We start from the raw sequence: 15,779 nt of genomic DNA on the forward strand, positions 1-15,779 counted from the left end.
CTTTGGTTTAAACACCTTTGGAGGAAGATGGATGTGTCTACGTTGGGGAGTCTTAGACATAGAGTGCCTATACTTGATGGAGAGTTCTTTCATGAGTGGAAAATGAGATGCTTGAGATTTTCAATGAATATCACTTGAACAAGTACATTACTAGTCCTTACATTCCCCCTAGTGATCCTTTTCATCCCACTCCCGATGAGGATCTTGACATGATTCGCAATCTTAGAAATCTCATTGTTAGAGGTTTGCCCAAAAATTTGATTGCTAGCTTGCCTGCTCTTGATTGTGCTTTCATCATATGGAGATTTCTAGAGGAACGATTCCCAAATTATTCCTTGAAAAATCTAGATGAGATTCTCCATAAGTCTATTGCCTTGAGCAAGATGAATTCCAATGAGCCTAAGTTCAGTGATTGTCTATTTGAGCTTACTAACCTCATGCGCGCCAAAGGAGATGTTGGAATCATTAGCAACATCATCTCCGAAGTCATTAGAATCCATAAAGATGCACATTGTTACGGTCATACTTGTAATGAATTACCTTCTTTAGGAAATGATCAATTACAAGATGGTGCTGAACATGGATACTATGATGAGGATGATGATAGTGACTTTGATCTCGATGAGTCTATGAGACACTTTGGTCTTATGGCTAATCTGTGTGGCTACATGGCCGGAGGAAAGGAATGGGTCCTTGATAGTGGATGTACTGATCATATGACCGGAGACAAAGATATGTTTCGTGAGCTTGCTGAAAATGACGGCCCTTGGAAGTATGTCACTTCTGGTGATAACTCAAAGGGTAAGGTGGTTGGCCTTGGTAAGGTGACCATCTCACATGATAGCTCCATACAAAATGTTATGCTCATTGAATCTCTTGGCTACAATTTACTTTCCGTATCTAGACTTGCTGACTTTGGTTTTAGTGTCCTATTTACTGAAGTAGATTGCCAAGTGTTTCGTAGAGATAATCATAAAATGGTCTTTACCGGTATATGTAGAGGTGATCTTTACATTGTTGACTTCACTAAAAAGGCTCAACCTAGAACTTGCTTTATTGCTAAATCTTCAAAAGGTTGGTTGTGGCATAGAAGGTTAGGTCATGTGGGCATGCAAAATCTTGATAAGCTTATTAAAGGTAATCATATCCTTGGAGTGAAAGATGTTATATTTGACAAGGATAGATTGTGCAGTGCCTGTCAAGCAGGAAAACAAGTTGGAGGAAGTCACCCCGTGAAGAACATAATGACCACGAGAAGACCGCTCAAGCTACTTCATATGGATCTCTTTGGTCCCAATGCCTACAAGAGTCTCGGTGGAAACTCATTTGGTCTAGTTATAGTCGATGATTTTTCAAGATTTACGTGGGTGTTCTTTCTTGATGATAAATCGCAGGTTCAAAAGATCTTCAAGAGCTTCGCTAGGAAGGCCCAAAATCAATTTGAAGTAAAGATCAAGAAGGTTCACAGCGATAACGGAACGGAGTTCAAGAACGCAAATGTGGATACCTTTCTTGACGAAGAGGGGATTTCACATGAGTTCTCGGCTACGTACACGCCTCAACAAAATGGAGTTGTTGAGAGGAAGAACCGAACTCTTATTGAGATGGCAAGAACGATGCTTGATGAGTACAAGACTCCAAAACACTTTTGGGCGGAAGCGGTTGAGATGGTTTGTCATGCAACAAATCGCTTGTATCTTCACAAGCTACTCGGCAAGACGACATACGAGCTCCTCACCGGTAACAAACCCCAAGTTGGATACTTTTGAGTATTTGGCTCAAAGTGCTACATTCTTGATAAGCATCGCCGTTCTAAATTTTCTCCTAAGTCTCATGAGGGTTTCCTACTTGGTTATGGCTCAAACTCTCACACTTACCGTGTCTACAACAATTTCACCCGAAAGGTTGAAGAGATGGTAGATGTGAAGTTTGATGAATCTAATGGCTCGCAAGTAGAGCAATTGCCAATTGATGTAGGAAACAAAGACCCTTCGGAAGCAATCCAAGACTTGTCTATTGGCAAGATTTGTCCAACGGAGGTGAGGAGAGTGCCTCGTCCGTCCAAGTGGAAGCTTCTACCTCACGACAAGGTGAACCAAGAGCTGACATGGAAGCACCCACAAGTGGGACACATCAAGATGAAGAAAACGAGGAAATTCATCAAGATGAACCACATGAACCTCCTTCTCCATGATGACAAGAGAACAACAATGTCGACAATGAAGAAGGCCAAGAAGAAGGACAAGATGACGATGAAGATGTTCCACCCCAACCCAAGCAAAAGCTCTAACGAGTTCGAGCGAGAGTTTCAAGAGACCATCCCATCGAACAAATCTTCAATGATATCCAAACCGGGAGAATCACTCGCTCTAAAACTCGTTTGGCTAATTTTTGTGAACATTATTCATTCATCTCTAGCATTGAACCTATGAAGGTTGAAGAAGCATTGGAAGATCCGAATTGGATAAACGCCATGCATGAAGAGCTACACAACTTTGAAAGAAATCAAGTGTGGACATTGGTCAAGAAGCCCGACAACAACCACAACATCATTGATACCAAATGGGTGTTTCGCAACAAGCAAGATGAAGATGGTCAAGTCGTCCGCGACAAAGCACGTCTCGTCGCCCAAGGCTACACTCAAGTCGAAGGTATGGACTACGGTGAGACATACGCCCCCGTTGCTAGACTTGAGTCCATCCGCATCTTACTTGCCTATGCTAATCACCGTGATATCACCTTGTACCAAATGGGTATTAAAAGTGCTTTTCTAATTGGTGAGATTGAGGAGGAAGTTTATGTTAAACAACCTCCCGGCTTTGTCAATCCTAAGAAACCCGACCATGTTTACAAACTTCACAAAGCTCTTTATGGTCTTAAACAAGCTCCTAGAGCATGGTATAAATGCTTGACCAAGTTCCTTATTGAAAAAGGCTTTGAGATTGGAAAAATAGATTCTATTATTTTTACTAAAAGGGTTAATGGTGAATTATTTGTGTGCCAAATTTATGTTGATGATATCATATTTGGTTTGACTAACCCTCATTTTAGTGAAAAGTTTGGGAAGCTAATGTCGAAGAAGTTTGAGATGTCTATGATGAGTGAACTCAAGTTCTTTCTTGGTTTGCAAATCGAGAAAACTAAGGAAGGCACCTTTTTTTCTCAAACAAAGTACACCAAGGACTTATTCAAAAAGTTCAACATGCAAGAAAGCAAAGGTATGAAAACTCCCATGCCTACTAGTGGACATATTGACTTGACCAAGGATGGCAAATCGGTTGACCAAAAGGTTTACCGATCTATGATTGGTTCATTGTTATATCTATGTGCCTCCCGTCCCGACATTATGCTAGTGTGTGCATGTGTGCACGATATCAAGCGGCCCCCAAAGAATGTCATCTCAAGGCTGTGAAAAAGATAGTGAGATACTTAATACATACACAAAATTTTGGCATTTGGTATCCTAAGAGGTCCTCTTTTGATCTTGTTGGCTATTCCGATTCGTACTATGACAGAGACAAGATTGATAGAAAGTCCACTTCGGGTACTTGTGAATTTCTTAGTAGATCTCTTGTGTCTTGGTCCTCCAAGAAACAAAACTCGGTATCCTTATCCACCACCGAAGCGGAATACATTGACGCCGGTTCATGTCGTGCTCAATTACTTTGGATGACCCAAACTCTTAAGGACTATGGGATCTATGTGAAACATGTTCCATTGCTTTGTGAAAATGAAAGTGCTATTAAGATTACTCACAATCCCGTGCAACATTCTCGAACTAAGCATATTGAAGTTCGTCATCATTTCATTCGAGATCATGTTGCTAAAGGGGACATTGATCTTAAGCATGTTCATACCGATAAGCAATTGGCGGATATTTTCACCAAACCGCTTGATGAGAAAGTCTTTTGCCGTTTGAGAGGTGAATTGAACATCATTGATTCTTCAAACTTGGAGTAGGAACTCCATTTGGATAGATGCAGGGCATGAGCCTATGACTAATCCTTGACTTTTTCTCTTATGATGATGATCATATGTCTTGGATACATTTGTACCCTTGCATGCTATATAACCCTTGTAGGTGCTTGGGTGAATCTAAATCCATGGGATTGCAACTCACTCACATCTTGAGCAATCTCTACATCACCAAGTCCCTACACCATGGTGGTTGAAAACAAGGAAGCATGAAACCCTTCAACATATCCTTTTGATGAATTCTATATATCAAATTTCATTTGGTATCAAATCTCATGATTGTCATTTTGGATACACAAGTGCTCTTCCTTGCAAGACTAACCCATGTAGGTAGATGAACTCAAATCCAAGTGGTGCTCCCAATTCTTGATGAGCTACATTAACCTTGAGCAACTCGCACAAGTTCAACTACAACACCACCACCCAAGGTATGATATTCCATCTTAGAGGAGCTTTACCCCAAGATATGGGTCAAAGTAACTCAACAAGATGAGAATACATCAAATGCTTAAACGAAAAATGGTAACCCCATTTTAAGCTTAAACGATGAGTATGACTTATGATCAAGTGGTCTCACTTGACTCCTTAGTCAATATACTCTAACATAGGTGACTTCATCACCGCCCAATTCTAGATGAAGTCCTCTAGTGTTTCTCTGAGTTCTTGCATTTGTTCCCTGCATTTTTGCTCCCTTCCCCTTTATTAAAATAAACTTCATCTAGATTTTCTTTTCTCTGTTTTGTTCTGCATTTCTTGCATCCAATTCATTGCAAATCCTTCAGTTAATTCCTTGCAAATCTTTGTGAGATCTTATTTGCCTAGTGAGCTGAGGTGACTACTGCTCCTCTTCTGTGTTGAACTCGGTCCCACTGGTTTGTCACTTTTGGTCCATCCGAACTCGTTCGGTGCCACCAAAAAACACAACTCGCTGTCATCGAGTTGTCTACAGAGAAGACAGTTTGCCACTTGTTCCTGCACTTCTGTTCCAGCTCCACTCAATGATTCTTGTCCTCTACCAGCATCACACTTTATATGTTGCTTTACTCTGTGACTCAAGGACCAAACCTATTTTGACTCACACTCTAGAAGATCCCTTCTTGGAAATTGATGTTAAAGGGGGAGAGAGAGTTCACATCAAAGCTTAATTCTTCAAAAGGGGGAGAAAATGCTTCAAATAGGGAGAGAGAGGAATCATATGCCCCAGATGCTTGGTGTTCAAGAGGAGAGAAGTCACATGTCTTTAAGAGGGGAAAGACATGTCTATGTTATGTCTCTGTGATCTGATTTGTTTCTGTTTTGCTTTGATTTTGTTTCCCTACCTTCTCCCATTATCCAATATAAGATTCAGGGGGAGAAAGACTGCTAGGGAAGGAAGTCTTTTGATTCATTGCATATCTTTTACCTTTGGGGACATGTTTGTATTCAATAGAGTACCTAGTACTCACACTCTACATGTTATCCCAATCTTGGTACTCTTGTGGCTCTTTTGTTTGCTCCGTCTAGTAGATGTATCTGTGTTATATAACCTTGTTTACTCAAATTCATCCCTTCCTAAGCCAACTCAAGACCACAAGGTAAGTATATGCATCACACTCATGTGCATGAAGATTTCTTGCTAATGTACATATTGTTTGCAAGAAGGAATCATGAACATGAGGTTGCACTTCACATATTCATATCATTTGCTCTGATGCATATAGCCAGGATACATGTAACTTATTGCTTGCTCTGTCATGTGTATGCTTTCACATGCTCTTATATTCCTTATTTACATGATTGCATACATGTACGGGGGGGCCTATGCATGTTACATGTCCTTCCAAAGCTTTACTTGCTATTCCTCCTATCTTTACCTAAAGCTTTGATGTATGTTGTCATCAATTACCAAAAAGGGGGAGATTGAAAGCACAAGTGCTCCCTGGGTGGTTTTGGTAATTAATGTCAACATATCTGTTGTTGGACTAATGTTTTCATCTAGTGTATTTCAGACAAGTTCAACAGGTGGAGTGGCGTGAACAAGAGGATGTGGAACCCCTTCAAGATGCTAAGGACAAAGGATTGGCTCAAGTCAAAAGCCCAAGACTCTACATTTTACTTTTAGTGATCCAAGATCACATTGAGTCCATAGCAAAGCCAATACTATTTAAAGTGGATGAGGTGTTGCTTAATGGCTTGCTTGCTCAAAAGTGCTTAGTGATATGCTCCAAAACCCTCAACCACTTTATCATATCCACATGTTTCCCAAACCAAAAGTCAAACTCGGCCCCACCAAAACTTTCTATCCAGCGCCACCGAGTTTAGTTGTCATAGCCACTGCCACAAAACCCTAATCAATTCGGTCTCACCGATGGGATCCCGGTCTCACCGAGATGGGCTTTCAAACTCTCTGGATCCTGTTGCATCAAATTCGGCCTTACCGAGTTTTGTAATCGGTCCCACCGAGTTTGCCTGACCAACTCTCTGGTTAGCCTATTACCAAAATCGGTCCCACCAAGTTTGTGTAATTGGTCAAACCGAGATGAGGTTTTACCCTAATCCTAGCACATCGGTCCCACCGAGTTGATCATATCGGTCCCACCGAAATGCCTAACAGTCACATTATGAACTGAATCGATCTGACCGAGTTTTCTGATTCGGTCCCACCGAGTTTGGTGATTTGTGTGTAACGGTTAGATTTTGTGTGGAGGCTATATATACCCCTCCACCGACTCTTCATTCATGAGGGGAGCCATCAGAACATGCCTACACTTCTAGCATACATTTTCTGAGAAAGAACCACCTACTCATGTGTTGAGGTCAAGATATTCCATTCCAACCACATAAATCTTAATCTCTAGCCTTCTCCAACTTGCTTTCCACTTAAATAATCTTTCCACCAAATCCAAATCTATGAGAGAGAGTTGAGTGTTGGGGAGACTATCATTTGAAGCACAAGAGCAAGGAGTTCATCATCAACACACCATCTATTACCTTTTGGAGAGTGGTGTCTTCTAGATTGGTTAGGTGTCACTTGGGAGGCTCCGTCAAGATTGTGGAGTTGAACCAAGGAGTTTGTACGGGCAAGGAGATCGCCTACTTCGTGAAGATCTACCCTAGCGAGGCAAGTCCTTCGTGGGCGATGGCCATGGTAGGATAGACAAGGTTGCTTCTTCGTGGACCCTTCGTGGGTGGAGCCCTCCTTGGACTCGCGCAACCGTTACCCTTCATGGGTTGAAGTCTCCATCAACGTGGATGTACGATAGCACCACCTATCAGAACCACGCCAAAAATCTCCGTGTCTCCAATTGTGCTTGCACACTCCAATCCCATCTCTTTACATTCTTGCAACTTGCATGCTTTACTTTCCGCTGCTCATATACTCTTGTCATGCTTGTTTGATATGTATTGTGAATGTTTAAACTTGTGCTAAAACTCCACTTCAAATCAAAGAAATTAAAAATTATAACTTTTCTTGCTTAGAGTCTATTCACCCCCCCTCTAGACACCTCTTCTCGATCCTTTCAAGTGTGATGACCCACAAGTACCGGGGGTCGCAGCAGTCTTTGAGGGTAGTATTTCATCCAAATTTATTGATTCCATATAGGGGAGCCAAAAATATTTATAAGCCTTAGTAGTTGAGTTGTCAATTCGACCATAACTGAGAAATCACTTCCTTGCAGCAATTTATTAATAGCACAGTAATATGATAGCAGTGGAAACAATAGAGCAATAGTAGTAGTAAAAGTAGCAGCTTTGTAACAAGTGTAACATCAATAGTAATAGTAACTTGAGCAAAGACAATATTATGAAAGCATAGGCATGGAGTAGTGATGGATATTTGGGTGAAATTCATTATGTAACAGTCACAACCTAGATGAGCCATGCACAATGATATCTATGTATCTACGTGGGAAGATTCAGAGATTACACAATGTTGGATTTAGACTAGCATCATTGTTCAACGTAGATTATCGTCTCATCTTAAACCAGCATCATTCAGAGATTGAGATTACACTACATGGGAAGAAGATTACACTACGTAGTTTATAATTGTTTGACAATGCAAGGAAAATTCTCCCCAACATCTGCATGGGAAGAATCAGATAGTAGAGAAAGATGATCTATGTATGGAATATGGTACTACAGGAATCAAAGAAAAATCCATCTTCCTAAAAGCTTTTGGATAGTGTTACCTCTGTCTCAAATTACTTGTACTAGATTTGTCTAGATACAGATGTACTTACATCCGTACATCCGTATTAGACAAATCCAAGACACGTAATTTGGGACGAGTGAGTATATATAAAGAGTACTGAATGGTTGAAATGAGCACTTAGTGGTTCTTCAGAATGAATTAAGTTTCCACACTCTTCTGAACAAAAAACATCACATAGAAAGGCATCACGTACACAATCCATGTGGCCAAAGAATCAAAGTGCTCTGAACCAAAAGGTTAAATATCGGTTGAACAAATTATCCAGAGCGACGTTTATGTACGAGACATGCACTCCCTCCGTTCCTAAATGTAAGTCTTTTTACAGATTCCATTACAAATTATATATAGATGTATATAGTTATATTTTAAAATGTAGATTCATTTATTTTGCTTTGTATGTAGGAGTACTTCATAGTGGAATCTTTAAAAATACTTATATTTAGGAACCGAGGGAGTATTTTGCATGGTACATATTGGTTGTCCTCCCGCACCCGTGCGCAGTTCCGGTATAACAGAGCATGTCCCGCCTTGGCTCTACTTTAATGCGATGGACGCTGTCAACTACAGCACCGCGCCATTCCAGTATAACAGATCAGTCATGCATGTATACATAAGCAATGTAGTGAAAGAGAAGCCAATACAACTTTTTAAGGGAAAGAGAGGCCAATACCTGTAACAGAAAATCCCCGCAAAAAAGGGACCCCGATGTCCACATGACATTCGGTTTGGAGATCTCCCGGACCGAACGAAAGGTTCGCCAGGGGAGGAGCGAACAATTGAACGAAATCGTTCGATACGATCTACTTGTAGCACGAACCCCTGACGTGACAACTACATGGGACTCCCGAAATCGCCACAGGGTCCCACGTGAACAGTCCCCCTGCAAGACAAAAACAAACTCCGACTGGGCCTTAACAGCCTCCAATTAGGACAAAATGGCCCAGTATTTTTTTGTCACACCTCAACACTTAAAAATTCTTGTTTGGACCTCATTTTTAATAGCTAGACAAAATACAACAAAATTGTATGACACATATTTTGCTCAACTCTAATTTATACTGCAAAAGAAGGTCCAAACAAAAAACTTTACCTCATTTTGAATAGCTACACAAAAAACTGAGACTTTTGTGCATTTTGATTTATACTGTGGAGTTCTCTCACTAATTACCTAAGCAAAAAAAATTAGACAAAACTGAGCCAAGATTCACCAGGGGAAATTTGTTATGTTGTTAGCCAAACAAAATGCCAAGCTATATAAAAAGTAATATTCTAATAACAACACCGATAATGATCACATGGAAAATTTCTAGAATTGCCATGGTAAAAAATAAGTTCAGAAAAATGACATGGCAAAAATTACCATGGAAAAATATAGAATGAGAAAAATAAAAATAAAAAATTTGAACAAAAAATTGCCATGGCAGATTCATAAATAAAAATTCCTGTGGTATTTTAATTTTAATTTTCATGTTTTGTATGAGAAATTTTCCGTGTATGAGAAAATAACCCAAAAACATTCGTTGTGCTAAAAATAAATAAATTTGCCAAGGTTTAAATTAAAAAATGAAAATTATCCAAAATTTTGCCATGGTCTATACACTAAAAATGCCATGATTTATAACAATAATTTTCCATGATGCTCAAATAAGAAAGCAACAACTAAATTGCAAAAATGTTTTGATTTTTTTAATATTGTCATGAGAACAATAAAATTGCCACGGGCAATAAACTTAATTTGCCATGATACATGAAACTAAGTTTGCCATGATCCATAAACTAAATTTTCCATGGTCAATTACTAAAATTTGCCATGATCCATAAACTAAATTTGATATGGTCAATTGCTTAATTTGCCATGGTTCATCGAAATAAATTTTCCCATAGTCAATTGCTTAATTTTCCATGGTCTAAAAATATAATTAAAATAGCCGTGCTACTTACAAACTACAATGGTCTAGTTAACTAATTTGGATCGGTTAGTGAAAATCGCCATAGTTCATAAAAAGCAAAATTTCCCTAAGAGATGAAAGTAAATTTCCGTTTTTCAAAAAGTAAAGTTGCCATGGTCATAGGAGAAACTTTGTCCACAATTAAAAATGAGTAAATTTGCCATGGCCAAAGATACTAAATTTGTGATGGTCTCTAACAAAATTGCCATGGTCACAAATAATAACTTTGTCATGGTTAAAGAAAGGTGAAGTGTGAAGTAAATTTGCAATGGTTCGAAAAAGAATTTTCCATGGGTCAAACAAAAAAAATGCCATGGTCAGAAAATACAACTTTGGTATGGCAAAAAATCATCTTTAAAAACATGTCATGTATAAAAAAGGAATATAAAAGTTGCCATGGAAAAACAACTTAAGTTGTAATATGGCTATAATTGCCAATTCGCCATGGTCGAGCGTTTGGGAAAACATCTACACTTGCCATGGCAACACATGTTAAGTTGCCATGGCAAGTGTTAATTAGCATGTGAATATAACTCCAAATTGACATGGCAAAACAACACATCTTAAGTTTCCATGGCAAAAACACCATAAAAATGACGTATCATCAACACATGATAAGTTTACCACGAAGGGAGTAGTTACTAAACGCAATGATCACCTCACTGCCATATAACTATTAGTGGAACGGAACTAAAATGACATCAAACATGACCAAATAATTGCCATGGGGAAACATGTTAAGTTGCCATTGATGAAGCTATGTACCTAGGGTAGGGTCATGGATCTGTCCAACATATCCTCCCCAAGGACATCTCTGCAAAGAATCAGAAGCAGTCGAAGAGAAACCATCATCCACTCGACCATGAAGATGTACTTACTCGACCACCAGAAGATGAGAAGCCTTCCACTCTGCAATGGTCAGGACTTAAATCATAGCTTTATGGGCATTTATAACACTTTACTGCGGGCGTTACTAGTAACGCTCCTCCTTTATGAACATTGAACCCTGTGTAACAGAGGGGAGCAGGGGTCCTGGCGCACTCTATATAAGCCACCCCCTCCCCTGGGACAAGGGTTCACATCTTTTGTAAACTCACACACACATATAATCCAGTCGACCGCCTCAGGGCACCGAGACGTAGGGCTATTACTTTCTCCGAGAAGGGCCTGAACTCGTAAAACTCGTGTGTACAACTACTCCATAGCTAGGATCTTGCCTCCTCATACCTACCCCCTATTCTACTGTCAGTCTTAGAACCACGACAGTTGGTGCCCACCGTGGGGCAGGTGTCTTAGCGACTTGTTGGAGAAGTTGCAATTTTTCCGATCCCCCTCATCATGGTTTCAGGCGGAGGTTTGGCTGAGGACTGCGAGATCCATCTCGGTGCGCTCGTGTTTGTCGCCGACGACTCCGCTTGGCTTCAGGAGGCTCCACTCAACGTCGACGCGCTCCCCGCCCGCGGGGCAACGCACTTTCACGCGTGCGTCCGCGGCGTCCTCCTGCGGCAACCGTCGACCAAGTATCAGTCGACTCCAGCAGCTTTCCCCCTCCATGCGACCAGCCGGAGCAAACGCTCTGGTCAGTCGAGGCTTCAGCGGTGGGTGAAGCATGCGGTGGCCCGCCAGTCGGCCACCCCTCAAGTCGCGGCGATCGAGCCCGACGAAACTCTCTACGGTCTGTTCGATCTGTCGACTGGCTCCGTAGAGACCGCATCCGAGTGCGACAGCAGCGACCCAACAGCTGAAGTTCTGATGGTCAATGGACCACGCAGCTCTCCTGGCTTCAACCGTGAAGACGGAGGCAATGGGAACAGCGATCCGTCGCGCGTTCACAAGGAGTACCGCCCCGAACCCCTCTCCTCGCAGCAAAGGGAGGAACTTCACCGCCGGAACATGGATGCATTGCATACTCCTATAGTTGGAGAAACCCCTAAGGCCCAGGCCTTGGAGCAGGCGCGCTTGGCCAACTTGGCTAAGCGCACTCGACTGGAGAACCTCCAGCACGCACTCGACGATCGTGCTCGGCAGCGCGCTCCCGAGTCCAGTCGACGCCAGCTTTTTCCTCCTCCGACTCAGGTATACCGAACCCCAATCCAGAATTTGGCTGCTGCTGCCCAGATAGTGGAGTTGATCCAACCCTCCCAGTCAGAAGCTGGTCGAGGTCTGGTGCAGATCCGACCCTTGCTCCGGGCGGCGGGAGAACAGAATACGATTGTATCTCAGTCGCGGGATAGGATCCACAACAGATCCGTGATGGCAGACACATTTTAGTCGGCCCATAGCCCAAGATCGCCTCTGAGGCGTGAGGGACATGGGAATCGATGAGATCAGTACAGAAACCGAGAGCAGTATGATCGCCGAGTCGATCGTGATGATCGTCGTCAAGTGCCCACGCCTCCCCCAAGGAGCGGGTCGTACATGCCCCGGCAGCATGAAGACAGACGCCCTCACAGTATTGGGCGAGGTATTCCAGTCGACCCCGAGGAGCTAGGCTTTGATGCGAGATCTATTCTCGTGCAGGGCTTGGTCGACAGAAACAGAGCTCACCGAGAGGGCCATGACAGAGAGCCACAAACCACCAACAGGGTGCATGTCTCTAGTCCAGAATGCTTCAGCAGAGCTATCAGAGCTGTGGTGATTCCCCCCAACTTCAGATTGGCGTCTGGAGTTAGCAAGTTCACCGGAGAGTCCAAGCCTGACACTTGGCTTGAGGATTACCGAGTGGCCGTCCAGATTGGTGGCAGCAATGATGAAGTGGCCATGAAACACCTTCCTCTGATGTTGGAGGGCTCGGCTAGAGCATGGCTGAATCAGTTAGCGCCGGGCAGCATCTATACTTGGGAAGATCTCGCCCGAGTGTTTGTCAGAACATTCGAGGGCACTTGCAAACGACCGGCAGGTTTGACAGAACTACAGTGTTGTGTTCAGAAGCCGAATGAAACTTTGAGGGATTATATCCAGAGATGGATCACCCTACACCACATGGTAGAAGATGTGTCGGATCATCAGGCAATTTGTGCCTTTAAGGAAGGCGTCAGGTATCGAGAGTTGAATATGAAGTTCGGCCGGACAGGAAATATGACTCTGGCTCGGATGATGGAAATTGCCACCAAGTATGCCAATGGTGAAGAAGAAGAGCGACTCCGGAGCGGCAAGCACAAAGCAGTCGCCCATGAAGCCGGGGGAGGAAACTCCAGTCGGAAACAGAAGCGCAAGGCCGAGCCAGCCGCTCCGGGTGAAGCCTTGGCTGTGGTTCAAGGAAAGTTCAAGGGGAAGCCCAAAGGGCCATGGAACCCCAAGAAAGTAAAAGATCAAGATGGAAATGACGTGTTGGATCTGCCATGCCATATCCACACCAAAAAAGATGAAGAAGGTAATTTCATTTACCCGAAGCACACCACTCGGCAGTGTCGGCTCCTAATTCAGCAGTTCCGAGAGAAACAGCCCAAGGAAAAGGAGAGGGAAGCAGACAAGGCTGAGGATGAGGATGATGATGGCTATCCCCACGTGAATTCCACTCTGATGATTTTTGCTGATGTTGAGAGCAAGAGTCGATTGAAAGTCATCAACAGGGAAGTGAACATGGTCGCTCTGGTGACACCTAGTTACTTGAAATGGTCACAGACTGCCATTATATTCGACCAGTCTGACCATCCAGCGCACATAGCCACCCCTGGGAGGCAAGCACTGGTGGTCGACCCGGTGGTCGAAGGCACTCGACTGACAAAGGTCCTAATGGACGGTGGCAATGGCCTGAACATACTGTATGCAGAGACGTTGAAAGGAATGGGCATTCCGATGTCCAGACTCAGCAAAAGCCATAGAGCTTCCATGGGGTCATTCCAGGTAAGAAGGCTGCATCACTCGGTCAGATTACACTCGGCGTAGTTTTCGGTGATTCCAAAAATTACCGCAAAGAAAAGTTTACATTTGAAGTTGTGGATTTCCAGAGTGCTTATCATGCAATTCTGGGCAGGCCAGCTTATGCACGGTTTATGGCTCGACCATGTTACGTGTATCTCAAACTGAAGATGCCTAGCCCTGGAGGAGTGATCACTATCTCTGGTAATCGGAAGAAGGCAGAAGAGTGCTTCCAGAAGGGCTCAAAGATCGCTGATGCCCAGATGGCCGTGGTAGAATTGCAAGAATACCAGAAAAATGCAGATCCGAGTGACTTGCTGCGAGCCAAGAAGCCAGCCACAGATTCAGCATTCCAGTCGTCTGGTGAAACGAAGTCGATTCACATCCACCTGACGGATCCAAATGCAGCTCCGACTCACATTTCAACCACACTCGACTCCAAATAGGAAGAAGCGCTCATCCAGTTCCTCCGTGAGAACTGGGACATCTTTGCATGGAAACCTTCTGACATGCTGGGTGTTCCCAGGGGACTGGCTGAGCACCGTTTGTGAGTCGACCCGAAGGTGAAACCGGTCAAAGAGCATCTTTGGCGGTCCGCCGTCCAGAAAAGAAAGGCAATTGGTGAAGAGGTGGCTTGGCTTTTGGCAGCTGAGTTTATCCGAGAGATTTACCACTCCGAGTGGTTAGCCAATGTTGTCATGGTCCCAAAGAAGGACGACTCACTTCGCATGTGCATTGATTTCAAGCATATCAATCGGGCCTGCTCGAAAGATCACTTCCCTCTCCCTCGCATCGATCAGATAGTCGACTCGACTGCAGGGTGCGAGCGTTTGTCCTTTTTGGACGCCTACTCCGGGTACCACCCGATCCGTCTGTACGGACCCGATGAAATAAAGACAGCTTTCATCACCCTGTTTGGGTGCTTCCGTTATGTCACAATGCCATTCGGTTTGAAGAACGCCGGAGCCACATTCATGCGGATGATTCAGAAGTGCCTGCTCACTCAGATCAGTCGGAATGTGGAAGCATACATGGATGACATTGTGGTCAAGTCACGTAAAGGTTCCGACCTACTGTCTGACCTTGCTGAAACCTTTGCCAACCTCAGAAGGTATGATATCAAGCTCAACCCATCAAAGTGCACGTTTGGAGTTCCAGGCGGAAAGTTACTCAGTTTTCTTGTGTCCGAGACGCTAACCCAGAGAAAGTAGGCGCTATACTCCGAATGAAATGCCCTGTGCATGTGCATGATGTCCAGAAGCTTACTGGTTGCTTGGCCGCCCTAAGTCGATTCATTTCTCGCCTCGGTGAAAAGGCGTTGCCTCTTTACCAACTGATGAAGAAATCAGACAAGTTCGAGTGGACCCCAGAAGCTGATGCAATGTTTGCAGAGCTGAAAACCCTGCTTTCCACCCAGCCGGTGCTTGCTGCTCCAATCAGCAAAGAGCCTCTACTGCTTTATATAGCAGCCACTGGACAAGTCGTCAGTACAGTACTTACGGTCGAGCGGGAAGAAGAAGGAAAAGCTTATAAGGTTCAACCCCCAGTTTATTATATTTCTGAAGTCCTGACCCCGTCAAAGCAGAGATATCCTCATTATCAGAAGCTTTTCTATGGGATTTACATGACCACGAAGAAGGTTGCACACTATTTCTCAGATCACTCTGTTACAATCGTCAGCGACGCTCCATTGTCAAAGATTCTGCACAACAGAGATGCAACCGGTCGAGTGGCCAAATGGGCGATTCAACTCCTTCCCTTGGATATAAAGTTTGAGGCAAAGAAATCTATCAAGTCCC

The sequence above is a fragment of the Triticum aestivum genome, chromosome 4A (genome assembly GCF_018294505.1).
Source record: "Triticum aestivum cultivar Chinese Spring chromosome 4A, IWGSC CS RefSeq v2.1, whole genome shotgun sequence".
Lineage (NCBI taxonomy): Eukaryota > Viridiplantae > Streptophyta > Magnoliopsida > Poales > Poaceae > Triticum > Triticum aestivum.